Source organism: Halyomorpha halys, unplaced genomic scaffold (assembly GCF_000696795.3).
Source record: "Halyomorpha halys isolate HHAL.00 unplaced genomic scaffold, Hhal_1.1 Scaffold1583.1, whole genome shotgun sequence".
Classification (NCBI taxonomy): Eukaryota; Metazoa; Arthropoda; class Insecta; order Hemiptera; family Pentatomidae; genus Halyomorpha; species Halyomorpha halys.
Genome location: NW_027113737.1, coordinates 184,999 through 205,379, shown reverse-complemented (window position 1 = coordinate 205,379; position 20,381 = coordinate 184,999). Strand labels below are relative to the sequence as shown.

The 20,381-nt window shown below is 29.7% G+C and overlaps 1 protein-coding gene across 5 annotated transcripts in view; it reads right to left on the bottom strand.

Moving 5' to 3' along the window:
• Positions 1-20,381, bottom strand: part of Hr39 (Nuclear hormone receptor FTZ-F1 beta) — a 179,816-nt gene that overhangs the window by 78,046 nt on the left and 81,389 nt on the right. For 3 of the 5 annotated variants that reach the window (XM_014435437.3, XM_014435438.3, XM_014435440.3), the window contains exons 1-2: positions 16,999-17,144; positions 12,917-12,948 (exon numbers count right to left, since the gene is read on the bottom strand). The exons of the other annotated variants lie outside the window; for them this stretch is intronic. The gene's annotated coding sequence lies outside the window, so the exon portion shown is untranslated. Of the gene's footprint in view, positions 1-12,916; positions 12,949-16,998; positions 17,145-20,381 lie in introns of those variants that run through there. 5 annotated transcript variants of the gene reach the window in all.

Sequence of the window (20,381 nt, the reverse complement as noted above, 5' to 3'; positions counted from 1 at the left end):
TCAGCTATATTTCAGACATAATATATTCTCTTGTTATTATTGGTCAGCTATATTTTCAGACATAATATATTCTCTTGTTATTATTGATCAGATATATTTTCAGACATAATATATTCACTTGTTATTATTTATCAGCTATATTTTCAGACATAGTATATTCTCTTGTTATTATTGATCAGCTATATTTTCAGACAATATATTCTCTTGTTATTATTGATCAGCTATATTTTCAGACATAGTATATTCTCTTGTTATTATTGATCAGCTATATTTTCAGACATATATTCTCTTGTTATTATTGATCAGCTATATTTTCAGACAATATATTCTCTTGTTATTATTGATCAGCTATATTTTGAGACATAATATATTCTCTTGTTAGTATTTGATAGATAACTTTGTTTGCTGATGTTTGACTATTACTGCCTTGTCGAAACATTTATATCTTGTTTTTCCGTTTCGGTTGAATATATCAGGTTGTAAAATAAGTTCATAGCGTTTTTTACTGGTGATTTCAATAAAAACTTCAGATTCTTGCAAATATTTTAAATCAATTATATATGACCCATTTTGATCTATTATATATTGCCATCTTGCAGGTAATATTTTTAATTCCGTCCTCTCAGAACTTCTCTGATTTTTGAACAATGAACTCCTCTATGTGCGTTTTGTAGTCCTCGAGTGAATTAAGGTGTTTCCCGTTAAGAGAGTTTTGAAGGACCCGAAATAAGTGAAAATCTGATGAATAGGGTGGGTGGGGGATCACATACCAGCAAAACTCCAATAACCTGAGGACGGGCGTTATCGTGATGGAAAACTATGGCTTTGGTGTTATGAGACACAAATGATTTGAGACACTTGCACGAGATATTTTAAGCGTTTCTTCGAAATCTCGAGTCGTAGAATGAGGGTTGTCTGTGACCAATACTTGAATTTGGTCATCATCAACAGCGCTTTGCGTCTTCCAAGTCATAACTTCCGGTTCTGAACCGAGCAAACCACTTGCGGACGGTGCTTTTTTCTAAGGCATCATCACCATACACACTGCAAATTTTGTAAACCTTCTTTGCAGCGTTTTTTTTTTTTTTAATTTTTTTTCAGAAATAATAAATCATTAAATGACCAAAATGAATTTTTTTTTCTCTTCTAGTTAGAGCATGCAAAACACCACTTAAAGATAAGGAATCTCGGTTGAAACTGATGAATAAAAGCACCTTAACTAATCTTTTTTTAGAATATGTAAACATTATTGTCCAAGAAAACATGATTTTATAAACACAAAGAGGATTAAATTGAAATATTGAATTCATCAATACGTGAAAAACGAACTTTTTTTACAACCCAATATTTTCTTCTAATATTCACAATCATAATCGAGCTCTCCTGGTATTTATAGTAGGAAAACTGATGCAGGCGGAACTAAATTCTTTAAATCTCTTTAAGAATATTAAATACACTGTTAGGTAATAAAATAATATATGTACTGTCAAAGAGAAAAAATTATGTCATATCGAGGTATATAGTTTCTGTTGTCAATTAAGTCTCAAATTGTTACATTTTGAAGATTTTTGAACATTAGATCACATCAACTCCCCCAAAGTATATTTGGGTAAGATGCTTCACCTTTCTTACACCATTAGGTCAAGTGGAAATGGTACTAGCTAGAAAAAAAAAGGCTGGAACTGAAGGCTGGGTCTACTCACTTTTTTCATCATAAGAAAGAGTTGTATAGGAGACCGATCCAGATGACCAAAAATTTAGCGTCCTATTACTACAGAACATTCAATTGGAAATTTAATTAACTATTCAGGTACATGTGATATCATTTTTTAAAAAATTAATTTCGTTGATGGTCATCATCATAAGTTTATAGGAATGAGTTAATAGTAGACCGGGGATTATATAATGAGAAAGATGGTTGGGGGCGCGGCCAATGGAGAATACAAATAAGTAAACACTTTTATTTATTAGTGCCAACGTTTCGGCCAGAATTTTAGGTATTCATCAGGGCAAAGAACAAACAAGATGAATAAAAACATATACAGAATGATTAGAAACTAAGAAAATAACTAGCATTGTAGATACATGAACAGTGTTGAAAGACTTGAATAGTTTAAGTATTTTAAGAAGAGTAATATTAAATTAAGTAAGAGGAAAAAACTTTTTATATTTATTGCTATTTAGATAAAAACACATTAAGTAAATCTGACGTAAGATCAAAATAGAGCGATAAAAGCATGTAAAGAAACTACCCATAGATAGCACTCTAATCATATTTCTACAGTAAAAAGTCTCGAAGCCATCTTCTTTTCAGGCGCCACGGAGGATTGTCAAGAGCACGGTTAGAAAGTGAAGGGTTTTTGATGGTTAGGGAATTTATAATGAAAGGATTGATATCTGGTTCAAGAGGAAAGAACCAATAATAAAATACATGTGCAAATCTACTTGGTAAATATATGTACAAAATGAAAATTATTTAAAATAAAAATAATATATACGTTTTATTTCTCACTTCTTTCATTAATTTATTTTAAATAATTTTTATTTTGTAAATAAATTTACTTACTTGATTTACATATGTATTTTATTTTTATTTTTTCTCTTAATTTTAATATTACTATTCAAATACAGCCTTAACCTTTTTTTAGTACTTAAAATATTCATGTCTTTCAACACTATTTATGTATCAATAATGGTTGTTATTTTCAAATCATTCTAGATATCTTTTGTTCATTGGTAGTTATCTTGTTTTTTGTACTTGATGAAGACTTGAAATTCTGCCCGAGACGTTAGCACTAATAAATACGTTTTTACTTATTTGTGTTCTTCATTTGCCGCACCCCCAACTATCTTCTCATTATATAATTCCCGGTCTATGATTAACTCATCAGTATAAATGTAAATCATACATACATGGAATATATGGTGTCCAATGTATCGTTACAATTAAGGAAAGTTTATAATAATGCTGCCACATCTTGATTTGTTTGGAAATTCGAAACCAGGTCGAAAATTATTAATACATCACCATTCTTTCAACGACGAACTTCTAGATTAATGGCAAAGGCAATACATAGCTCAATTTTTCTTTTGAAATGGACTTAGTTATTCTAATTTTACAAGTCCATTTGGTATTAAAGATATTAAAGTCCTTTACAAATTTCCTCAGAGATAAATACTGTGGTTTCCCTGGAAGGACTGGTACTCCTAGAGAGAGGCAACGTGGTGGGGACGTCCTTGCGGAGGCTAGACCGTTAGCTGACGTCATAGAGGCGGTTGATCTCTTGTGCAATAACGGGTCGTTCGCGAATATCAAAGGGGTCGCTGTTGAAGGATCGCGAACATCTGCCTCCGAGTGTCCTAGGCCTTTATTTTATCTGACCCTTCTTCACCCAACGGCCGCTGGACCTTTATATGAAGTAATGATGTCTAGCTACAATGCCATCAAAGGACTGGAATCAACTAACGTATACGTTTCATGCCTACATTACAAAAGATAAGATAAAGACATAAGAATTTATAAATCTTGCACTTAGCTTATGGATTATTTTCAAGGAATTGGCGATTTGGTATCGAAATTACTTTTTAAATTCTTTTAGAGGTTAATCACTTCCATCATTTGAATTAAGTTATTATTTATTTATTCATGACAATTGTAGAACTTTTCGGGACCACTGTCCCATATTCATGCACTATAAAAACCTATAACAATAATAAAATCTATATATCACCAATCTTCATCCTTATATATTTTATTTTGTGCATCTTCACTTCTCTCTGGCACAGCCATCATTCTACATTTCCTACTATCTCTTTGGACCTTATCTCATGTCCAGTGTGCTGTTTGGTTACCTCCCTGTTTTGTATTTATTATAAACTTAGTGATTTTTTATTTTTCACATAAACCTGTTTATTTTATCTGATTTTTATGTTTTTATTTAAGTGTTTAGTGTCAGTTTTATAGTTTACTGTGTTTTGTATGTTTTTTGTTCTTCTAAATATCTTCTGTTTTTTGTATTTTGTGCTGTATCTATTATTTTTGGGTTTTCAAAGTTGAATTCGTGGTTCAGTTTTATGCTGTGATAGGCCAGAGCTGTGCAATTTATATTTTTAGTGTTTTTACAATTGGTGATGTGTTGCTTAATCCTAGTTTCTATTTTTTTAGATGTTTCACCAATATATACTTTTTCACAATTTTTACAATCTATCTTATAAATTGCGTTCAGTTTTTCCATCTTTTAGTTCAATGGATTTTAGGTAAAGTAATAACCTACATAAATATGCCTAACCATTAACGCTAATAAATAAAAGTAGATAATTTATTAATTATAGTAATAACAATAAATACAAAATCAAAGTTAACCAACTCATAGGATAAAACCATAAATCTTGATTGGTATATAAAATACCTAAAAAAGAAATTATGAGCTTATTAATTTAAAATTAATTATAGCAGTCTTAGGGGAACCTAGATACAGGATAGAAAAACTAGAACGAAAAATAATACCATGAACTCTTATTGTAGGTATAAAATATTTTTCTGATCACATAAACTCAATTTCTCTTCAAAAATGAAATTGCTTTACATAGAGCATACCATTGGAAAGCTAATAAAATTATGCTTTATCAAACCTAGTATTTCAGGAAATTATTCTCTTTTTTTACCTTTTTATTATATCTTTCAATTATAGTTTTGACTTGTTTGCTTTGCTACGATTGCATAATTGTACTACAAATTGTTCACAATCTTGTAGGAAATTCATTGTAAATTCAGAAAATGGTGAAAAAAGATGAGAAATAGGTTACGTCACTGCTAAGATTTGATTTTAACTCTGATTTTTATCTCAATAATGAATAGAGATAAGAAGGTGAGACTGGTAGCGCTGGTGGCAACTAGATTTTAGGAAAATTAATCCTCCCTCCTAAATTTCTCACTAAGTTATTCCTTTGGAATGATTTTTATTCTATATATAATATTTTCACTTTTTTAAGACTGGTTTTAATAGTTTAAATAAAATAATTTGTAATTTGTATTTAATAATACGTTTTAATTCTATAATTACAGATTAACTTAACACTATTATAACACAATATTACAAGATTTAAAACAAAATTTTAATATGACAGAAAACAGAGATGAAATAATGGCATTTCCTCATTGGTTCCAAAGTAAAACTAACAAATAACTCTAATAAGGTAAGTGCACCAGTTATTGACATGTATCAATTATTGACATGTCAACCTTTGTTTTTAAATATAAGGAGTATGGTTCCAACAACTGTTTCAAAATTGGCAAAATTATGAAACGATTGTTGGCACCAAACTCTTAATATTTAAAAACAAAGGTTGACCTGTCAACATTTGGTACATATTAATAACAATTGGTGCCTGGTGTAAGCTAAAACCTCAGCTTACTACGGCCACCAATTTTGAAACCGTTGTTGGCACCGAGGTATTAATTTTTAAAAAAAGGTTGACCTGTCAATAATTGGCACATGTCAATAACTGGTGTGGTTCTTACTAAAAACAATATAAAATTATGCCTCAGAACTTTTTATTTGTTTCAACATCCTTATGTACTCTATCCTGAGCAGCAACAATATAAATAAATGGAAATGGGTAAAAACAAAATAAAGAAATAAACTGATGTTTCTCCGTACTCAATTATTAACATTTTTTTATCGAAAAATCTACAAATTCAATTAGAAAAATTGTATTTTGTTAAATTTATTTGTCTTTACCCATAAGTTATAAATTATAATTTACATTAATTTGAGTTAAATCATGTAAATAAAAAATATATTAATCTCAGCCAACGAATATTTATAGGATGAAGAGAAAAGTTCTTGCCGTAAACGATCTCTTTAAGTACTCTGAAATAGCTTTCTGAGTATTGGTGCATTATGGAGCAGCTTCAAACCAATAGCTCATTTCTGCCCAAATTTAGACTTAAAGAGTTTGCAATCTCCCAGGTTCAATTGTCTTTGTAAAGTTCTGTACTATCTCTTTCAGGTTTCTACAGGTGTGAGATGTACTATCTCAAATGTGAACTTAATAATAATAATTACATTTTTTTTGTTTTGATGATGCCTAATACGGTGAAAGATTAAATATTAGTTTCTGAAAATTGTTTTAGAATCTCCCAATTATATCTTATTCCTCTGTAAATCGAAAAACATAATTCTAGACTTCCATAGAGATCACAAGAACAATCAAGACAAATTCAATTCTAGCGACCCACGAAATATTCTTCGAAAGAATCGAGTCTAGAATATAAATTAAAGTTCTGAGGAATTTATCATGACTCGCCTACACCCACTCACATATTCTGAGTATCAAGATTATCCTTAGCTCTTAGAGTCCAAGAACCCGTGCAAAAAAAATCAAAATTACTTGAAGAAAATGTTTTTTGTTTTCTTTTTTTTTTTTTTTGTATTTTTTAAAACTTTATTTAATTGATAGATATTACAATCTGCTACACTGAGGATCCCTGAGCCCACTATATCCCCCACGTGTGAGGGGTAGAACAGAGCTCAAAAGATCTCAGCGCATCTCTCTCGCCGCATCACTGGTACTGAGCCAGTGGAGGCTGAGCAAGTGCGCTAAAGCTGATGAAAACGTTGATAACACTTTTTGGAGTTTGTATTGCATTGCCAATAAAGGAATGGGAATCTGCCAGTCTGATAACACAACCTGCTGAAATGCCGGCTGTTTCAAAACGTTCAATTTTTTTTATTCATTAAAATTATCATTAAAACTATCTACAACATTCGAAAACCTAATTGAACATAATTTAAATTTGAGTAAATTTGTTTTAATATGAGCCCTATAAGAGCTATTTACGTCCAATAGTTTTCGAGATTATATATTATATTGCAGAAAATAACATTTCATAACAAATGTATGGTTAATGAATTAATACTGGGAGATCCACATCTCAGGAATCATTAGACGTACAGGTGTCTAGCAGCATTTAATGTACTATAAAGGAGTTTATTATATTTATCTTCGTAGTTGTAATAGTTTTCATGATATTTGGCAAAATGAATTCAGTTGTAAATAACTATAAGTAAATTATAAAAATAATAATAATTACACCCCAAAATACATAGTGAAGATAAAAAAAGAAAACGATTTCGGACTCCGATATTCTCAGCTTATATCAATTCGTCAACAATTTTTTTTGACAAAAAGACTATTTCCACTTATATGTAAAATTTCATAATATGTAAAATACAACAAAGTAGCAATGTAGGTAATGACAGACTGGATTGGGCAGTATAACAAATCAAAGAAATAGACTAACAATGGTGAATATACCCTACCTCCCTTTCTCGAGAACATAGCTTGAGGGTGTACAATGACGAAATAAATCCTGTTCTCTACTGTGGCATTGAAGCCTAGAACCCCCCAGATCTGAAAGGAAGTCCTCCAAACAACAAGCAGAAAGGCGAGGGATCAGAGCTTCAATGAGTGGAAGAGAAGGCAGGTTAGGGAGGACTAAGTCTACAGCTCCCACAATCGAAATTTATGATATGTCGTACAAATAAACAGCCTACTAATTTAATATAATCATTAATTAATTGTTTGAGAGTGGTTTACAGTAATAATAACTCCAACTACAAATAATCCAATTTATTCTTTATTACAAAACGTCCAACGTTTCGGCCCTTGTTCATTATCAGAGAGACAACCTAAAAATTATTTATATTACCTCCTCAGATAATACCAATGTGTTTAAACATACCTGAATCATTGAATAGTCACAATTCATTGAAAATGAATGAATGAATAAATAAATTATTTTCCAGGCCAATTGGCCTTGTCGTATAACTTCAAAAACAAAATGAATATTACATAAATGCATTGTATTTGGATTGGATGGGGAAATTGTTTTTCCTTGTGTTTTCCATCAGGGTACATTTATATTTTTTTTTTTTATTTTAATATATTATCTCCCCCCCCTATTATGTATATTAGCATTTATTGATTACCTAATTTTAATATTTCCATTGATTTTCTACACTGTTTACTTTAAAATTATTTTCAAATGTAACGTACTCAATTGCAAATCCCTACTTCTTACTCCTCACAATAAAAACGGTTGATTTTTGTCAAACAGGTTCGTTTTCTGTCTCGTTCATTTTCTTTCTTTATTCTTTATTTTATTCCTATCCCTCTTTTTCCATCTCTTAGTTTGTACTTTATTGCTTCCGTTTTCATTTATTGCCCATAACATTTTATTTTTTATTTTATCATTATTACTCTTCGTTGGGTACTCTTTTAACTTATCGTTTACTTTTTTACTTATGTTAAGTGTTAGTATCTTGTTTAGCCCTGACGAAGCCCTTCAACGTGGGGCGAAACGAAACACCCAGACCATCATCCATTTATTGTTTTTTCTTTTATACTACTGTTGCATATGTACAAAAATGTATATATAATAAAATACAATAATCATATTTTAAATAATATTAAATGATAAGCAACAAGTAAAAATGAATGTTAATTAAATTGTAAATAAATTAAGCTCAGTGATCAAGTGATAACTGAGTCCCAACTCGTTGAAGGTAGGTTTTATTGTTGCTAGTAGGAAACAGTTAGTAGAAAAAAAAATTAAAGCGTAGTTTTTGTATTGAGATTGTGTTGGTTGTAAGCGAATATCCATTTTATAAAACTTAATTGAATTAATATTAAAATCTGTACCGCTAAAACCCATGAAGAGTCAGGAGTGCAGTACTTTATTAAGGAGTACTGTTACTAGGCCAACGGTTGTGTAAGGAGGTGATTTGGTCAGAATCACGCTCGACTGCCAGATTGTTACACAATTTAAGAGGCTTGGTAGATCCCAGGAGGGCTCCTGAACCCACAGGAGTTGACTCACAGCTACAGTCTAAAAGAAAACAATTTTCTGCCCAGCCGGATTCGAACTCGAGTCCTTAGAGTTAGTAGCCATGCGCTTTACCCCGAGGCTACCGCGCTCCCAAAACTTAATTAAAACTAATTTGATAATAATTTTTTTAAGACAATATGGCAAGAGTAATTTGCCTTTAATTAAAAGAAAGACATTTTAAATGAATTGTGACTACTCAATGGTTGAGATATGTTCAAAAATATTGGTATTATGTGAGGAGGTAATAAAGTAATAATTTGAAAATAATTTTTCGGTTGTCTCTAAGAAACGTTAGAGCTCTTAAAATCTCAAATATCGAAGTGTGCCACTTAAAAAAAAAATCCTTATTTATATTTTATTTTGGGGGAAAGGGGAGGATGAGACCTGCACGAAACATGAGTAAAAAACTTTATTCGAATATAATTTCAATTTTTTCAATTATATTGAATATTAAAAAATGAATTATATTAGTTGGGTGCTGTGCCTCCTTGCTTCGAATTAATGATTCACACCGATGTTTCATACTGTAATATAATTTTGAGTGATGTAATTTATTTCTAAATCAATGCAACTGCAAGTGTATTCCACTTATTTGGATCGAGAGAAATGCATGTGTAACTGAGGAAGAACGTTGCAGTTTGTCCCAAAAATTTTAAATACAATATTTATTTCAATAATTTTTAATATTTGTAATAATTTCCACTTTAATTGTTAATTCAAATTTATAAAAAAAAACTTTTACCAACACAATTGCATTTTTATTTTTTAGCCACTTCCAAATTGTTTGAATGCGTTTCAGCCTGCTGAATTTCAAGAGGTGGGAAAAATTAGAAATGAGGTTAACCAAAAATAGTCTGGCATGCAGGTATTTTAAAATATGGTTCAAGTTCTGTCGCGTGGCATATACAGCTGATTTTATTCTTATGTCTTATCGCAATAGTTTGATTATATCTGCTTTTATCATGTGTTGTAAAGACAGTATTATTTTTTTAATTTTAAGTTACGAAAGAAAAAAAACTAAGTTTGAATATAGCTATTCAAGAGTTCATTAGTCACTGGTAGAATTGATTGTGAAGCTTATAGAATTATTTGAAGACAGTGTGGTCTGCATTACGATGCTCAACAATTGTACAAGAGCCCAAGAGAAGAAAAAAAGGCAGTTATTAAAACACGAGCCTTAATAAAGCTATTTACGTTTAATAGTTCCCCGAGATAAAACTATTTAAATGTTAACATTTCATAAAAAAAAAAATGCACCAAAAAATCATAAGTTAGTTAATTTATTTTGAGAAATCTATATCTCAAAACCATTCGACGAACAGATGTCCACTAAAATTAATGATAATTTAATGTGCTTTAAAGTAATTTCTGACGTCTATCTTCGTAGGAGTAGTAATTTTTATGATATTTGTTCAAATAAATTGATTTATAGTATTTTTGACAAAATTTTTTGCACTTGAAATGAAGTTATATTTATATGTGAATATAATAAAAACTAATTTCCTTACGAAAATACATGACATAAACTACTTTGTAGAAAGTCAAATTGCCTTTATTTTGAGTGTTGGAAGACATATATATGTCTTAAGGTTCCAGAGATATAATTTTTCAAAAATTAAAAACATTTTCCGAACAACTAAAAATTAATATTTGGTTCATATATTTTGTCAAATATCATAAAATAAAACTACTCCTACGAAGACGTTAGAAATTACTTTCAAGTACATTTAACTTGAGTATTTAGCTTTAATTTGAGTGCTACAGACATCTGTACGTCCTATAATTCCTCAGATATAGATCTCTCTAAATATATCACAAACAAATGATTTTTTAGTAAATTTTTAATGAAATGTTCCTTTCTAAATCTATATTTCGGGAACTGTGTAATGTAAATAGTTGTATTAAAAAAAGTTACTCTACTTTAAATGATGTTCTCTTAGATTTTCTAGTGTTGTAGGTAGTTTTGAAGATATAGAGCTCTAAATGAAATGAAAATTTTTTTTTAACGTTTTGAAACAGCCGCCATTTTTTATTCCCCTATCTATACTTGGCAGACTCATCAGTTTTGACTAGTAATTATACATAGTGTTCATTAAAGTAATAAAAAATTAGAGTGAAATAACTGCCTTTTGTCTCTCCTGCTCTTGTAATGTAACTAGCTTATTTGAAACGTGACTAACGTTAATAATACTTTCAAAATATCCGATGGTAATCTAAATCCTTCTTCTTTTTTTTTGTAAATTTTAATTGTCGAAGTTCTTTATATTTTGCCGAATTTTCAACAAAATGTATGGTGGATGAACCGAACATGGCCTACGGCTTATTGTGGTGCTGAAAAAAAATACAAAGATGGGATAAATAAAAAAACAAGTTAGAATTTTTCTATACGTAGACAAGGCATCATGACAGGAAGTTTCTGGAATGGGTTCTACGGTACACGAGTCAAAGGACACACGTCTTCACAATTTTGAGCTCTCATGTTTCTTGTGAATGATAAATTTGAGCTAAATGGGAACCTGTAGGTGATTTCAGTAGCAAAGGATCTCTACTTTCAGGACATTACTAGGGTTTTATTCTTATTTCATTTTTACCCTAATATAGTCTGCCGATTTCTAGATAGGTTATACAAAGACACCCTTTATTTACTGTGCTTTTCGAGCACATTTTTCATCATAGCAATACTGTTTTGTTAGTAATTGATTGTTTATTATCTGTGTTTTTCTGTGCAAATGGCTTCTCTAACAGTTACAAAAAGGGAAAATAGACAGAAAGGTAATTAAAAAATGCATTGAGAGTGAAGAAATAAGGAATATCATTCTACAAGGTAGGTGATCTGTTCGGGGCCCCTAGGCGTACTCTGAGAGGACACAATTTACTTCTATATCCAAGCCAAAAGAAAATAAAGTTGACTGTGTAAGTCATACTTTGGACCTCAGATATGAATATGTTCTGTTGATAATTGTTTGGGTGAACGGCCAAAATTCCTCCTAAACTGCCTTCTAAATTGATTTTCATATTTTATTTTGAAAGGAGATAGATTATTCTAGCTGTGAGAAAGTTCAGGCTAATTAATTGGATACTGAGTGAGTAACAGCCGTTCAAATCTTAGGTGGGCCACCTACCTTATTATATGGACGGTCAATTCCAAATATCCAAGTACTAATTAGTTAACAACAGCAGATTTGGAAACTGTATAATCTAAGTTTACATAAAGGTTTAAGTGATATCAAAACATGATGTAAAATATACAATAATAAAAAAATATATACAATACAATGATATACAAAGATAAAAAATAAATAAAAATCAGAATTTATAGAGTATGCTCAATTTTTTTTTTTCAAGCAGTTCATGCAACTTGCCAAACTGTATGTTTTAATTACTAAAACAAGAATCTCTATGCAAACCGAAAATTCACACAGTACAAACGAATAGACAGACATAAAAAGAGTAGGTTACAACTTTCCTGTCATAAAGTGGAAGATTCTTTAAATCATAGACAACTTGGATTGTGCAAACCGATCTTATTTATTAATACATTCTAATTGTCAACAATATTTAAACATATTTATTATTATAAATATAATGAATTTTTAAGAAAAATACTCTTATATAGCTAGGCACTTTAAAAGCACCTGTTTTTTTTTTTAATTGTATTCTATTTTATTTAATTTTTTTTTTATTTATTTATTTTTTATATTAGTTTATTCTTCGTACAGAATGGTATTTTATATATTATTACTAATTTATTTTGAATTTTCTCACTCTTATTTGTTTTGTTTTATGGTATTTCTTTTCTTTTGTAAATTATTTGCTATATATATATTTTTTTGTAATTACAAATAACCAATGTTAATGCAATATTGTATGCATATAATATGCTTTTTGCATGGTCTATGCATAAATTATTTAAATATATGCCTCTTATTTAGGGCTTACTACCGATGGGAAAATATAAAATATATAGTAAACTACTTATAATCGAACATTGAAAATTACGCATAAAGCTAAAATAAAAAGTACCTTATATATTCACAGCCAAATATATTCCATACCTGTAAACAGAAAAAGAAATAGAGTTAATATATTTTTTAAATAAAATAGATAAAAAAAGATCAAATAATACGTGAAATAAAGTATTAATTTTACATTTCACAATATACTACTCATAAATGCACTTGTTTAAAATTAAAAAGATAAAGATTTGTCATTTGCTCTTAAAATTATACAGGTTCAAACCTGATTGACTAGTTTTGTCACAGAGACGAATATCAAATATTAGTTTCATGTTAACAGGAAAGTATAACAATAAAATAAAGCGATAATTAAATAAGGAAACTATTAACATAGATTATTAGAAGAACTATATATTTTTTTGTAGATTACGTATTGATACGAAATCACGCCATATTAAAGTTCAAATGTATAAGTTTTAATTTGAACTAAATTAAAAGATAATGTCGATTCCCAGAAGAGAGATAAATTGAAAATTCATAATAGCTAAATAAACAGTCTCATTATCAACACATTAAAAAAAAACGGCACTTTAAAAAGTATGTCACCAACTTAACTTTGAGAGTAGGTTTCAAGGTTGAGTGATTCAAGTTCGGTGAATACAAGTAGAAAAAACAAACAAAAAAATAAAGACAATTAAATTGAACCAAAACCATTTCTTTCTAGCATTTAAAATTATTAATTGTCAAACAAAAAACAAAAGGAAAAACAACCAAACATTTTATTGGTCGATTTCATTAAAAAAATATTACACATACTTTTTATTTCAACATATTTATATCACATCTTTTATGCACAGAAACGGTCAATCTCCGATTTATTTCTAATAATATAATGTTTCTACACTATATGATACCAATCAAAACTAAGAATTATGTTACAAAAATAATAATAGAATATAAAATAATATTGATTATTATAATATTAAAAGTAAATGAATTAAATTTGATAAATATTATTCTATAAGTTTACTTTCTTCAAGTAATAAAACATTTCAGCTTCTATGTTTAAAGTCAAAATGAGTATTATTTCAAACAAACATAAGGAAACAGCTGATTTTCCCACTTGTTCTCCATTTCATTCTCGATATAAGTATTCATGATCTTTAGTTTAACATGTTAAATGGAAAAACTCATGTTAAAACAAGAAATATATCCTACTTTTTTCATGTTAAAACGATATAACATATAACATGGTTGAGAGTCTGTTACTAGGTCTGTTAAATGAAGAATGACGTCACGCAACAGACCAGGTCGTCACCATTTTGTCTGTTGTCTTGATAGGTTAGTTGCTTATAGTTTGTGTTGAATGTTTTTATAACAAATAAAGCAATGGATTACAATGATAATGTAATGACAGTTGTCAATTAGCTCATATAAATTCTCTTACAAGTTAGAATATCAACAAGACGCTCGGTAGCCAAACTTTCACTTTTCACTCAATTTAGGCATGTTGTAATAAATTACTTTAATCAAAACTTAGAAGTAAACAATAGCATTAAGTTTTAAAAAGAAAGGTTATAAACAAGTTGCTAAGAAAATCCGCTGGGAGCTCTTATGCATTTAAGAAGACTTTAACTAGGGCTGCCCACAATCGTATACTTACAATATTTAACCTGGTAAAACATTTTACATTTAACACAACATCATGAATACCCCTAAAGTAGGAATGTACATAAGCTTCATATTTCTTTCAATTATTTTTTATATTTTATAGAGCTCTTTGAGATAACACTATCAGGGGAAAGTTATTATGTTCAATAAATAGAGGAAAGGTTCTCAAATTTTTCCATTAAAGTGTTGTTAATAATCCAAATATTCATAAAAGTGAACCAGAATCTCTTAAGTTCAAATAAAATAAAAAATCTCTATGATTATTACTATATTTCAATCAATGTTTTTTATTTTCATCTCCATATGAAGACTTATATAGTTTTATCTAATTTAATATTAAAAGAAAAATGTTGTGCTTTTATTTTATTTATTTAGGTTTATATTGTTATCATTTATTATATATTTATATTTGTCCATTGTTCTGAATATATAATATAAATAAATACTTTGAACGTTATTATTTATTGCCCTTAATTGTGGCAGATTGTATTATCACAAAAAAAAAAGGAGAAATTAATTAATTCAATTAAGCACCCGGGTTCGAATCGAAGCAGAAAATTGTTTTCCGTTACACTGTAGCCATGAGTCGACCCTGTGGGTTCTGGAGCCCTCCTAGGGTCCACCCAGCTTCATAAATTTGATACCCTTAATCGGGTAAAATTCTGGCAGCCGAGCGTGATTGTGACCAAATCACTTCCTTGCACAACCGTTGGTCTAGTAACTGAACTTTCTTGCGATGTATTGAGCCCCTGACCCATGAGTTGTAGTGGTACAGATTTTAATTTTTTTAATTTGATAGAAATTGTATTGAACTATCAAGTTTAATTTAAACAAAAAATTGAAATTATAATTAAACTTTAAGTAATTAATTTCAACAATATCTTTATAATCCCAACGTAATCGCAAAATTAAAATTTCGCTCTGTCATTGCATATTTCGAAATAGCCTTACGTCATTAGTTGAAACAAATAACAAACCTCAGAGCAATGCTTTTCTGAAATGAACTACTCTAAAATAAATTAAAATTAAAATTTATTGTATGTAGAAATAGTTGAGTGTGGAGTTAATAAAGGAGATGGCGAGGTAAAAACTTCAGCAGTTTAATATATGCGGATAAAGAAGATTAAGATAAATGAAAGAAAACTGTTAATATTATAAATAATCCTCATTTTAATAATAATATCGCATTTATATCTAAGGAGGTTGATACAATGGCAAAATCAGGTTATATTCTACAGGTTGCAAACTATAGGACGGTTTGAAATCGAAGTGGTTCTTCCAACAAAAAAAATTAATTTCAGAGTAGGTTAAAGGGCTTATTTAGGAGACATTCAAAATATTAGGCAAAAAGAATTTCAATATTTTCTACAGGCTGTAAGACAATCCAATTGAGACTTATACAGCACTCTCAACATATTAAATATATTTTTTTTGAAACAAATAATATTAGAGATGATGTTCTAGACTGATACTAGCTAGTTTTTACTCTAAAACCCGAAAAGAAGATATACATTAAATAATGAAAATTAAATTCGCGTATGAATTAATTATATTTACTGCTTTCACTTATCTATAAATGGCATATATATTAACGAAAAGTATTACGATCGTGTACAATTTTGAATTCGAATTTTCAATGAAATTGCATGTTTTGATGCCCCCTGAGTTCAAAAAATCAAGTCTCGCAAAATGCAAAACCATGTAGTGCAAAACAAAACTTGCATATTTTAGGCGAACTTTATATAAACGATTTTTCACATTTTTACGATTTTCTCGAAAACAGCTTCAACGATTTTGATTGAAAATGGTGTATAACTTACAATTGAATAGTCTTTAATCTCCGAATCCTCCTGGAAATGCCTTAAATCCTGATTAAAAAAAAAATTGTTTCTAATTGTCTTTAATTTTTTTTTTCAACTAAAGGAGAAAAACAGTGAAAATAGTGAGAAAACCTATTAGAACGGGAAAAGTCGAAACCCCACGATATTTCCCGATTGCATAACATCTTCGTGTTATAGTTAAAATGTCGAAATTTTAGCAAGAATAAATCTGTCATTATTTTTATTTCGAGAAACGCTAAAATACGATTTTTTGTTATAGCAAATATAAAAATATTTTGCCTTCCTTGGTCTTTACATGGTTGTATATATTTTTTCCTATTGGAAACCACATAATCGACACAGGAGCCAACCAATTTACACAAACCTAATGACGTATGTAGGGCGGTAAGTGAAAGTTGTGTGATGCGCACACCGTACCAGATTTTTCTATATTATTTGGCAGCGGAATTCGGCAAAAATTAGCAATTAGTTTCAACTATAGCTTATTTTTGCCCAACTCTGGTTGTCATAATGCACCGCAGCCATATTGCTCCATTGTCAAATATTGGCCACCATATTGCACTATATTTTGCAACTTGTATATAATACGGCCTGATACAGATAATTAAAATGTTTATATATATAATAAATTACTTACCCCCCGAAGGCCGGCGATCCCCCGACTCCTCTCAACACAAAATGCACTCACTAAATTCGCACAAGGCTCACCAATAGAGATAAAGTAGTGTGGCGCAATACACAGAAATATCAGAGCGCAAATAAGCGGAGATAGTTATCAGAACACACTGAGGACACGAACCGATATCTCAACAACCTTGTGCTCTGACGTAGAGGTGATAAGGATTATTGTGACGGACCCATGAATGGAGTTACAGAACCTCTCGCTCTATCTCCTTTACGATAGATCCATTTCGTTTTTTAAACAGTATCTGTACAGGCTGTCATAAACTGTCAACGGGCATTAGATAATGCTATGGGAAATTCGTTTGGTTTTCATCACTGAGAATGTATCTCGGACATGTTTGAGGATGTCGGTTAGTCGTGCAACCAACTCGAATTAAAGATTGATGCAGTCGTCGCAAGAACGAATGAATGATTACATTTGCGGAGAAAAATATTAATATTTAAAAACTTATTCTAATAAAAAAAAAATTCATTTTTGACCGTGGGGATACCCTGCGAAAGGCAACTGCTCCGCTAGAAATGAAAAAAAAAACACTATTATTTTAATAAAAAGTATTTTTTTAAAGTAAATTGTAATAACTAACAAAGCCCTGCTATAATTATATATAATTTTCTTAAAATTTCTGTTTTATTCTACTTTTTCGTGCTGAAATGTCACAACCTGACTGGCCATGGCTTGCCCCTTCCCCCCCCCCCCAGTTTCGAACATGGGTATGGCTTTGCAACTTACAACAATGACTAAGCCAAATAAAAAACAAAACATATTTTGCATTACATTCTCAATATCTTGGAAACCATCAGCCACACGAAAAACATTATTATGTTATAATATTATACCTCAAAAGGATTGTAAGCCAATATCACCACTAGTTTGATACTGATTATTTCCTGACTTTCCAAAATATCCTATTCCTCCTATATCTATATACATTTATATATTATACAGTAATCATTATTATGTCATTTTAACCGTATTAGATGATGTTATCTGATAACTCATAGACAAAAATAATATGGAAAAATAGCCATTAAATTAATTTTGAAGATTTCTTAAACATTAGAAGTGAGATATTGAAATAGACAAAGAGATAGTTAGAATGATAGTTTCCATAGTTCGCCAAAATATCTTATAATGGTAATTTTGAAAAAAAAAATGTTGTTTTTGGAAAAACTATGCTATTCAATTTATCATTCAGAGTTCTATAAGGACTTAAATTTCTCCTTCTAAAAAAATAAATAAAAAACAGTCATACAACATTAGAAAATAAACCTCCAACCGTCAGGTCGCTAATTTATATTTTTATTTTTAATACAAACTCAAATAGCATATTAAAAAAAAACCGCCCGACCTTTTGTATTTATTTTTTTTTTTTTTTACATAGTTTCACGGATTTATAGATAAACCCGTAAGAGGTAACCAAGTATTACAAAATGGTCTGTATGTCTGTTTATGTACAGCACAGCTTAAAACCAAAAAGTCTAAAGAAACAGAAATTTCACATTTAATGACTTCGTTAAGCTGTGTTTAGTGTTTAGATTTTCTTTTTCGCAAATCACATAAATAGCTAGAGCCATACTACAATCTACACAATACTTCGGTCGTATGCAGTGCGGTAAGAAAAAGTTGTGCGATACTCACGCCGCAATAGATTTTTTCTATTTTGATCTTACTTGAAATGACCAGTTAACTGTATTGTTCCTTACTGCTATTTCAAGAGATTTGATATATTTTTTGGGAATTCTACAATAATACACGAACCACAATTTATGTTATGTTTTCAGTTAATTCTTCTATTGTTTAATAAGACAATAAATATTAGTTAATCAGCATTCATCATTGGATTGAAAGCAATCTCTTCATAAATGATTAGCCAAAATTCAAAAAGGTTGATATAGAATTTTTTTTGTCTATGATACAACGATTTATACGTCTTCATACAGTATTGATACAATTGTTAATAGTTCAAAAGATGATTTTAAAAAACTTAAATACCTTAAAAATGGGGATTGGTTTTAAATATTGATAAATCAGATAAAATAATACCACTGTCCCTTTTGCCAAAACAGTTAATTACTCAGGAATGACTTTAGACAGCAAACTATTATTTAACCACCACATCAATTCCAAATTGGAAAACGCAAGGAAAATTTTATATCAAAATTATCCGGTCGAAACAAATTGATAATATATAAAGCAGTACTAAGAACTATCTTATCTTTTGCCTGCCCTTTCTGGAGCTATACTACAAGTATTTCAAAACAAATATCTCAGAATCGTTAATAACTGTCAATATTACACCAGAATATCTAAAATGCACTCTGGATTCAATATAGACACCGTACAGGATTACATATATAATGTGGTACATAATTTCTTCCAGTATGCCCCAACTAATTTAACCCTCTAATCACAGAAATAGGAGATTACACTGAAACTACAACTTCTAAATATAAACACTAAATCACAAAAATCAATGATATGTATTTCATGTTACTTAATGATAAATATTTTATTCTATCCAATTTTATGTATTTTATTTTAGTTCAAGAATGTTTTTTTTTTTCCTTTCGGTTTGTTTTACAAAAATATATAATAGAGAAATTATTAAAATGTAATTAGTACCAAGAAAATTGTATTTTATAAGGGGGGATCCCAGAACAATATATATATATAAAAGGGAATGGTCGAATCTTTGTCCACAATAAACTTTTGCATTACTGGACCGATTTACATGTGGTTTTTTTTTTCTCAAAATGTTCCCTCCTACCATAGGTAGGTTTAAAGATAATAAAATCTCCGGATTTTCCAGTAGGAAAAAAAAGTTATAAACAAAATTAAGTGTTTTTGGCTCGTAGCTCAGAAAGCAAGTTTTTTTCACTGTTATTGTACACTAATCGATTCTGATATTACCAAGGAATAAGAAAAACGCATTACTGATTCTATTAAGATATAATACATTTAAGAAAAATTATAAAAACATAATTTGGCTCGGGCTAAAGTATGTCAGCAATTTTTTTTTTGTAGAATATAGCATTTCGTATTCGTTGTAGTTTCGTCTCAAACTGTCAAATATCAAGAGGATTTTTTTTTCCTCCGGCGACTATTCTTCATAACTCCTCTGCATTTTATCCAATTCCTACGTTAATAGAACCGTTGGAAAGCCGAATTTCCCGAATGTCCTTTAAGGCGAAATACTGGTTTCAAATTTATTTTTTATTGATAGATTTATTTATTGGTAGATATTACAATCTGCCACATAGTTGTGGGCAATAGGTAATATTGATGAATGATCTCATACATACTAAAATAAAAAAAATAAAATAAATAAGTAAAAA